The sequence below is a fragment of the Nicotiana sylvestris genome, chromosome 6, assembly GCF_000393655.2.
Source record: "Nicotiana sylvestris chromosome 6, ASM39365v2, whole genome shotgun sequence".
Classification (NCBI taxonomy): Eukaryota; Viridiplantae; Streptophyta; class Magnoliopsida; order Solanales; family Solanaceae; genus Nicotiana; species Nicotiana sylvestris.
The window spans coordinates 61,924,695-61,934,130 of NC_091062.1; positions in this window are offsets into that span (position 1 = coordinate 61,924,695).

Below are 9,436 nucleotides of genomic sequence, written 5' to 3' on the forward strand. Positions count from 1 at the left end.
CATTAGACCTTGCACAAAATTTGTGCAAGGTCATGAAATCTCTCACCAAATCATCCTTTCCTACTTCTATCTGAGAATCCTGCTGACCTTTCCCTTTTAGTTCTTCAAATCTGAATCACCAAACCCCAACCTAAGCATCGAGACATTGTCTCGTCTTCGATCTTTCAAATCCAAACTCAAAAATTATTCGCTTTGTTCCTAGGATATGAAACCTGAGATTTACTTTCCATTTCTATCTTTAAATTCAAAATTCTCGATCTGAAAGTCTATACCTAAAGGATGAAACTTCAATTCATCTGATTTCTTCCTTTGTTCTTTCAAATCAGAGCATGTATGGTTGATATCTGCAGCTTCATCATCGTTATTCTTTTTCCAGAGGTCAAACGCAGTTACCTTTGGACATTGAGTCTTACCACTAATTTGAAGACTTCAACGGTCAACCTTCTCTCTTCTCAGGTAAAAATCCTCCCCTCTATTCTTTTATGATGTCACTCAGTTTGCCCACATCATCAACTCATCGTCTTCTTTCATTATCGATTTTGAATTTTGTTGAGCCCTAGAGGAATTGCATTCCACTATAAAAAGGAGCTTTCAATGCTCTCACCTAACAATAGAGATACACTATGAAATCACTTAACTAACAAAGAAAATATCAATTTTAGTCTTGGTTAGTAAAAAATCAAGCTAGGGTTTTCTAACTAGCTTCTAATTTCTTTCTGATTCTGAGCCTTACACTGGTCGGAGTTTGAGTACTTGATTCTATATGGCTAAGAAAGAGACTTTGTTTGGTTTGCTGCTCAAAAGGAGGTAGTACACCTCCACCCTTTCTCTTTTGACTGTTTTACTCAAATATCATGAACATGCCTACTACCTTTTATTAGTTGTTTTCATTTATAATGGTTGTCATTAGTGTATAGATGTTATTTCCAATGCATAATATGTTGTTAATTTATGGGCATATCTTATGCTTCTAAGTATCTCTAATTGGTATTGATTGAGTGTCTATGTGACCTTAATGACTTCAATTCTGTATTAAACAGCCTATGGGAACGTGAACGAGCCAAGTGCCACAACACCGTCGTGTACACCAAGACAAATTCCAGGTTATATTTCCGGGAGTTGGTACCTCCCGCTTTCCTATTCTCATTCCCCTTGTGGTAGTTAAACCGCTACCTCATTAGTTCGCATTAGTGTTAAGCATTCATTAGCTTTAACTTGTTTTCTCCTAGTCTAGTTTGTTTGCCTAGTGTGTGTGAGTGATTCTCCTTAGTCTGTTGTAGGTATAATGGCTGTAGTCTAGGATAGTAGAGTAAGGTCATGTCCTTGGGGAGGCCAGGGGACAGGGCGATGGGTGGGGCAGGGGTTAGGGGGTGAGACGGAAGGCAAGGGAGGTAAGGGGCACAATGGTGACTATAGGTTGAGAATTGGGTCATGGAACATAGGTATATTGACGGGTAAGTCTATTGAGATGGCGAAGATCCTTCAGAAGAAGAAGGTCAATATAGCGTGTGTCCAAGAGACTCGGTGGGTAGGATCGAGGGCGAGGAATGCGGACGAGTATAAGTTGTGGTACTCTGGAGTCCTAAAGGGTAAGAATAGTGTACGCATCTTGGTGGATAGGGAACTTAGAGAGTCTGTGGTAGAGGTTAGGCGGGTGAATGATAGGTTAATGTCTATTAAGTTGGTGGTTGGAGAGTGCACCCTAAATGTCATTAGTGTGTATGCAGCATAAGCGGGCTTGGATGAGGAGGTCAAGAGGCGCTTCTAGGAGGGATTGGATGAGATTGTGCGTAGTATTCCGCCTGCTGAGAGGTTATCTATAGGAGGGGATTTCAATGGTCATATTGGGTTGACTGCAGGCGACTATGGCGAGGTGCATGGGGCTTCGATTTTGGGGATAGAAACGCATGAGGTACTTTGCTGTTGGATTTCGCAAAGGCATTTGAGCTAGTGATTGCTAACTCTAGTTTTCCAAAGAGGGAAGAGCATTTGGTTACTTTCCAGAGTACGGTGGTGAAGACTAAGATTGACTATATTCTCCTTAGGAGGTGCGACAGAGGGTTGTGTAAGGATTGCAAGGTTATCCTGGGTGAGACCCTTGCGATGCAGCATAGGCTCTTGGTATTGGACGTCGGTATTTTGATGAAGAGGAAGAAGAGGACTGCACAAGGTCGACCGAGGATCAGGTGGGAACCCTTGACTAAGGATAAAGCTTAGGAGTTGGAAGGGAGGTTATCGGCTGTGGGAGCCTAGAAGAGTAGTGGGGACGTGATATGTGGTCAACGACGGTGGATTATATATGGGAGGCAGCGAGAGAGGTGTTGGGAGTCTCAAAGGGTTACGCTGGCGAGTACAAAGGCGACTGGTGTCATACTTCTTTTTTACTACACCCTGCAAGGGCGCGTAAAGGAGTTTTTCCAATTAAAGGACAATCGGAACGGGATTTAATTATTAATTATTCAGAGTCGCCACTTGGGATATTAATGGTGTCCCAAGTCACCGGTTGAATCCCGAACCGAGGAAATTTATTACTCTGTTATAGTCTGCGAACCAGAAATCCGAGTAAGGAATTCTGTTAACCTGGGAGAAGGTGTTAGGCATTCCCGGGTTCCGTGGTTCTAGCACGGTCGCTTAACTGTTGCATTTGATTTTATCTGACTTTAATACATGCTAGCTTATGTGCCTTTTATTCGTAAACCGCTTTTTATCATTGTTTATTCTAAAATAATTGCGACGTCGTGAAAACGCGTTTCGAACCACGTCGCAATCAATGCACCTGTGGTTGTCGACACATTTCGACTTCGCCGAGATTTGGATTTGGGCCGCATCAATGCGCACCCGAATTTAAGAAAGTAATTTAATTAAATTGTGCCTAAAGATTCTAACGTATTATTATTTTGGGGAAGGCCGTGAAATTCACTAAACAACCCTCCCAAATTTTAACTATTTTAATAACCATTCGTTGAGGGCCCCGCAATTGTGTTTATTGGGCGAGGCTCGTCTCAAGTCTACTCAAAGGTCCAATTAATTAGATAAAGGCCTAGCGTGATTTGAGTCCAATCTAAACGAACAGTTGAGCTAACCTTAATAACTAACAGAAATAAAATGAAATCAGCATTCGGTTATGTGAGAAACCCAATTAGCGACAGGCCCCATCTTGATAAAACTATGACTCAAATTGCGGTCCAGGACCAAAAAATAATTATAAGAAATGACTCCTCTATCAACACTTAAATGTCTGATCACCAATTCATTGTACCAAAATTGCATATAGGTTATATTTGAATCATTTTCACTTAAGACAAATTGCATAAAAAGGAAATAATGAATCTGGACATCCATGGAATAACAAAGGGTTAACAGGACCTTATTTCTAAAGAATTACCAACCAATGGACCTTCTTCTTCAATCAACGAAACAAATCAAAAGCTTTAAACAATAAACACTATTCTGCTACTCTTCTTGAAAACCAATGGAGAAATACACTAAATGAAGACCAACAAAACTGACTCTAAGACAAAACAACTGAAATCAGTCGCGCCTCTTCCCTTAATTTCACCTAGCTAGTATGATCATTGAAGTTGAACTTCAAACATGAGCACAACTCACACAACTGAACCTCAAACTTAAATTTTAAGTCCAAACAATTGAAACAAATAGACCTGAACCATTAAAAAAAATCCCTTAACGCGAAACTACCACGAATTCAAGCTGATCTTTAGCTAAATCAGTAGCATATATCAACAAAACCTAAAACTGAAAAGAAGAAACTAGAGAATATAGTCCTATTCTGGCAGAATGACAGGATGAAGGGAAGTAGACATATCAAACAGGGCTTATGGAACTCGTTTCGAGCTTATACGAACAAACTGGATCCAAACATTTACAACAAGCTCAAGAGAACACATTACTAAACTATGGATCATTTGAACAATAACAAATTTCTTTATCAAATAGTTAATCAAACTGATTCTAACAGCAATCGAAGTGTTTCATCAACTCAAACGAACAAGAATCGAATCTGACTTTAATCAAACGCATTCGTTAAACGATCAGATTCATACCAGTACTGCATGGCAGACAATTTCAGAGTTCAATTCATATGTAAACTAAACTAAACAGAACCAGAATAAACATGAGCACATTGTTCATTTAAAGTCGATGACACTTGATTCAGAATATTCTTCAAGCTTGAATAACCGTCAAGACATGTAGGTAATGAAAGACGACTATTCAAATCGATTTCTACTAACTAAAAATACTCAAATACATCATACTACTGAGAATGAATTCATTCAACACGAGGTTCGATCCTAGCACAAACAGAGCACTCGAGACAGAAACATATAGTCCAAAGCACTAAAACGAAATAGAATCGCGAGAACAGAGAGATGAAGATTGAACCTGAAATTTCGAACTTCTTTTGATAACAGAATCGAAGGCAATTACACAGTTTCGACTCCAAACTTTCAGCAGTAAAATAACAGAAGGCTCGAAACACATCCAAATCAGTAGCAAAGACGAGCAGAAATCAGAAGTCTAGACAGCGACGAACTCAACAATTCTCAAACGAGCTCCATTTGTAAACCAACTCCATCACAAGCACGATTAAACCAGAGATGATATGCAAAGAAATCGAAGCTCTTTTTTATTTTTTTAATTGTTTTTACTCTAACAAAGAAAAATAGAAATCTGGAATATTTTCTGTATTTTCTGGGATTGAAACTAAAATAAAATCCAAAACAACGAGGGTTTTGTATCAAACAAACGCCAAGAATCAGAAAATCAAAATAGAAATTAGAAATTGAACCTCTGAACTTTTTCCTTCCCCCCAAAATCCCTCTCCCAAAAAAAATCGGATTATGTCCTTTTATGAAATGAACCCCTGATGAATGTGGGGCTCGGATTGAACGAAATCAATCCAATGCCTCACATTCATCCAACGAATCGCCTCTAGGACCTTCCAATCACGTGCCTTCTCTCAAAATCGAGCGAGTGAACAAAAGCGAATCTTGGCATCAGAAAATCCGTTAGCAACAACAAGAGGATAGATAGAGGGACGTGTGGGTTGTGGATATGAGGCTCACTTGCCATGGATTTGGACATGATTATCGTTGGATTCGGAAGGTTTGGAGAAGAAGAACAGAGGCTGTGTCTTGGGAGATTAGGATTTAGGGTGCCCGTTCGTTTCATGTTTGTCAATTGGGAACGGGTCAGGTTGGGGCTAGTTGGGGTGTGGGTTAAGCGGATAGGGGCTGAATTGGGTCAGGGGATTTTGAATTAAAAAGCCCAAATGGTGTCTTTTATTAAGAAGACCCTCCTCTCCTTTGTAACTTTGTATTATTTTTCTGATTTGATTTTTTTTTTATAAAGATGCAAAATTAAAATAAAAATTAAAATGAAGTCCTAATATATTTCAAAATTAAACAAATTAATGCCTAAAATTGTTTAAAAGTTATTTCGTGATGAATTCACAATTAAAACAATAAAAATGCAAAAGTGAACCATTTTTGTTATTTTTTCATATTTGTTCTAAAACAACTTAACCTAAAATATGAAATTGGATCCTAAATGCAAATACGTATTTTTTGTATTTTCCATATGAATTAATGCAAACAATTATCAGAAAAATAACACCAAAATTCACAAAAATTGCAAAAATAGAGAAAAATCATTTTGTTTGAATTTTTGGGAATAATTCATATATAGGGCAAAAATCACGTGCTCACAGCTGGTGGTGGAATGAAGTGGTCCAAGGTAAAGTGGAAGCAAAGAAGGCGGCGTACCTGGAGTTAGTAGGGAGCACATGTGAGGTAGAGAGGAGTGCGAACATGGAGAGGTATAAAGTAGCTAGGAAGGAGGCAAAACTGGCGGTCACGGAGGCTAAGACTACAGCTTTTAGTCATTTGTACGAGGAACTAGGGGCCAAAGGCGAGGAGAAGAAATTATTCTGGGTGGCAAAGGCGAGAGAGAGGAAGGCTCGGGATCTGAACCAAGTGAGGTGCATCAAAGACGAGGACGGTAGAGTATTGATGGGAGAGGCCTAGATTAAGCGGAGATGGCAGACTTACTTTCATAAACTTCTGAATGAAGAAAGGGGATCAGGATATTGTGCTAGGAGAGTTGGGGCATTCCTAGAGCCACCGCGATTTTGGGTATTGTAGGTGCATCAAGGTTGGGGAGGTCGTGGGGGCTATGTGTAATATGAGCAGGGGCAGATCTACCGGGCCTGACGAGATTCCGATAGAATTTTGGAGGTGTGTGGGTAGAGCAGGTTTGGAGTGGCTGACTGGGTTGTTTAATGTTATTTTTTTAGGACGAAGAGGATGCCGGACAAGTGGAGATGGAGTACGGTGATTCTGTTGTACAAGAACAAAGGTGACATCCAGAGTTTCAACAACTATAGGGGTATCAAATTATTGAGTTATACCATGAACATTTGGGAGAGGGTATAAGCGAGGGTGAGGAGGACGGTGTCTATATCAGACAACCAGCTCGAGTTCATGCCGGGTCATTCTACTTGGAAGCTATCCACCTTATTAGGAGATTGGTGGAACAGTACAGGGATAGGAAAAAGGATTTGCATATGGTGTTTATTGATCTGGAGAAAGCGTATGACAAGGCTCCTAGAGAGGTTCTTTGGAGAAGCTTGGAGGCTAAAAATGTGTCGGTTGCTTACATTAGGGCGATTAAGGACATGTATGATGGAGCTAAGACTCAGGTTAGGATAGTGGGAGGCGACTTTGAGCATTTTCCGGTTGTTATGGGGTTATACCAAGGATCTGCACTCAGCCCATTCTTGTTTGCTCTGGTGATGGACACACTGACACACCATGTTCAAGGAGAGGTGCCATGGTGTATGTTATTCCCTGATGACATTGTTCTGATTGACGAGACGCGGAGTGGTGTTAGTGAGAGGTTAGAGGTTTGGAGATAGGCCCTTGAGTTTAAGGTTTCAAGTTGAGCAGGACGAAGACAAAATATCGTAAGTGCAAGTTCAGTGCCAAGCCGAGGGAAGCGGGCAAGGACGTAAGGCTTGGATCACAGGTCATTTCCAATAGAGGCAGTTTTAAGTAACTTGGGTCGATTATCCAGGGGGATGGGGAGATCGATGAGGATGTCACACGCCGTATAGGGGCGGGGTGGATGAAATGGAGGTTAACATATGGAGTCCTATGTGACAAAAAAATGCCTCCGCTACTCAAAGGTAAGTTTTATAGAGCGGTGGTTAGGCCGGCCATATTGTATGGGGCTGGGTGTTGGCCAGTTAAGAACTCACATACCTAGAACATGAGAGTAGCAGAAATGAGGATGTTGAGGTGGATGTTCGGGCACACTAGGATGGATAAGATTAGGAATGAAGATATTCGGGAGAAGGTGGGCGTGGCTCCTATTGATAACAAGATGCGGGAAGTGAGGCTCAGATAGTTCAGGCACGTACAGAGAAGGAGCTTGGATGCCCCGGTAAGAAGGTGCGAGCAGTTGGCGTTGGTGGGTACGAGGAGAGGTAGAGGGCGGCCTAAGAAGTATTGGGGATAGGTGATCAGGCGCGATATGGCGAGGCTTCAGATCTCCGAGGACATGGCACTCAATAGGAAGTTGTGGAGGTCGAGCATTAAGGTTGTAGGTTAGGAGGTAGTTGAGCATATTTAGTCTACTAGTATGAGGCTAGGCAGATAGGATTTAGTCTTAGACTGCTAGTGGTCAGTGTTGTGTTTATACTACTCTTCCGTTTTCATAGTGTCGGACCCTATTTACTAGTTATTATTTCTGCTTTCCATCTATTCACTGGTTCTTGTGTTGTTGTTATTATTTCCATGGTTTTTGTTGATGGTACTGATATATTGTCTCTTTTCGTCTTTTCATCTTCTAGAGCCGAGGGTCTATCGGAAATAGCCTCTCTACCCCATCGAGGTAGAGGTAAGGTCTGCGTACACACTACCCTCCCCAGGCCCCACTTGTGGGATTATACTGGGTCGTTATTGTTGTTATTTACAAACTCGATGCATAGATTTATTTACTTTACACTGTATAGGGACTTTTATACTAACATCGAGCCCTCTGCAACCTAAAGGCCCACTGACATCAAAGCCGCCCGGAGGTTCACTAACTTCAAATCCCTTCGCAACTCTCAAGCCCATTAGCTTCAAAGCCCTTCGCAGCATGGAGGCCCATTAACTTCAAAGCTCTTCGTAGTCTAAAGTCCCACTAACCTCAAAGCCCTTCACAGACCGAAGGATCACTAACTTCACATCTCTTTACATCCCGGAGGCCCACTAACACAAGCCCTTCGCAGCCTGGAGGCCCACTAATTCAAAAAACCTTTGTACCTTAGAGACTGTAAATTTCAGTGAAGGGCATGCCAACCAGCCAGTCGTCACTCATAGGCTTTCCTTCCTCTATCTTTGCTTTATTTGTTATATCATTGCCTTAACACCTGTATCCGACATACATCTTTATGTTTCCACCTTTGCAGATAAAACATCCCAATATGGAACCATCTCTAAGCAACAAACTGGAGCAAATCGTTAATGAGAGACATCAAACTCATAAGCAAGTTAAGGATCCGCTTTTCAGCTTTGCTAGACTAATAAAATTCGTAAATCATTTGGGTTGCTCATTAATTCTATTTGAACACACATTCCACAAAATTCACCATTTTCCTATGAGTCAGTTCCTAGCATAATCTAAGGAATGTTCGAAGGCCACCCATATGTGGTGCACCACACTTATAACTTTGGAGCTACAAAAGCGTTACCGAACATCGTCGTCATTCAGTCTATTTTATTATTTTGGGAGCTAGGGAACTCGGATTAAAGTGACTTTTGAGAGAATTGTCATCTACTTCATTAGGTTGTGTAATCCAAACTTGGATCTATAGTTTATACATGAATCTATTACTAGATCAACATCAAAATGTAGATTTAAATAAGAGCATTTGGAGTTTTTGTCCAAAACATAAGAAAGTGTATTTTGGAATTTTGAATACTGATTTGGACTCGAATTTAAAAACTAATCACATATTTGATCATGAAATGTTATAAGTCATCGGGATTTGACTCTCGTTACTGGTTTTGACTATAAGGGTTCGGAGTTGACTTTTTGTTGACTGTTAAGATTTTATTAAAGATCGAAGCTTCATCATTTGAAATTGATTTTTATAGCTATATTTGACTTTCTTGACATTATTTGGGCTAGATCAGACTCATTGGATGGAGTTGCATCTAGAAAATACATATTTTAGAGAACAAAGCTAGCCTGGGATAAAGATAAGTATCTTTCTTAATCTCGACTTGAGGGAATTTTTTCAAAGAACGGACTTATATGATACATGCTACGTGCTTGGGGATAATATATATACGATATGAGAAACGTATATGCGAATACCAATGTTGTATCATATTTGGGATAAATTTTAGGCTTCTTTATGTCTTGA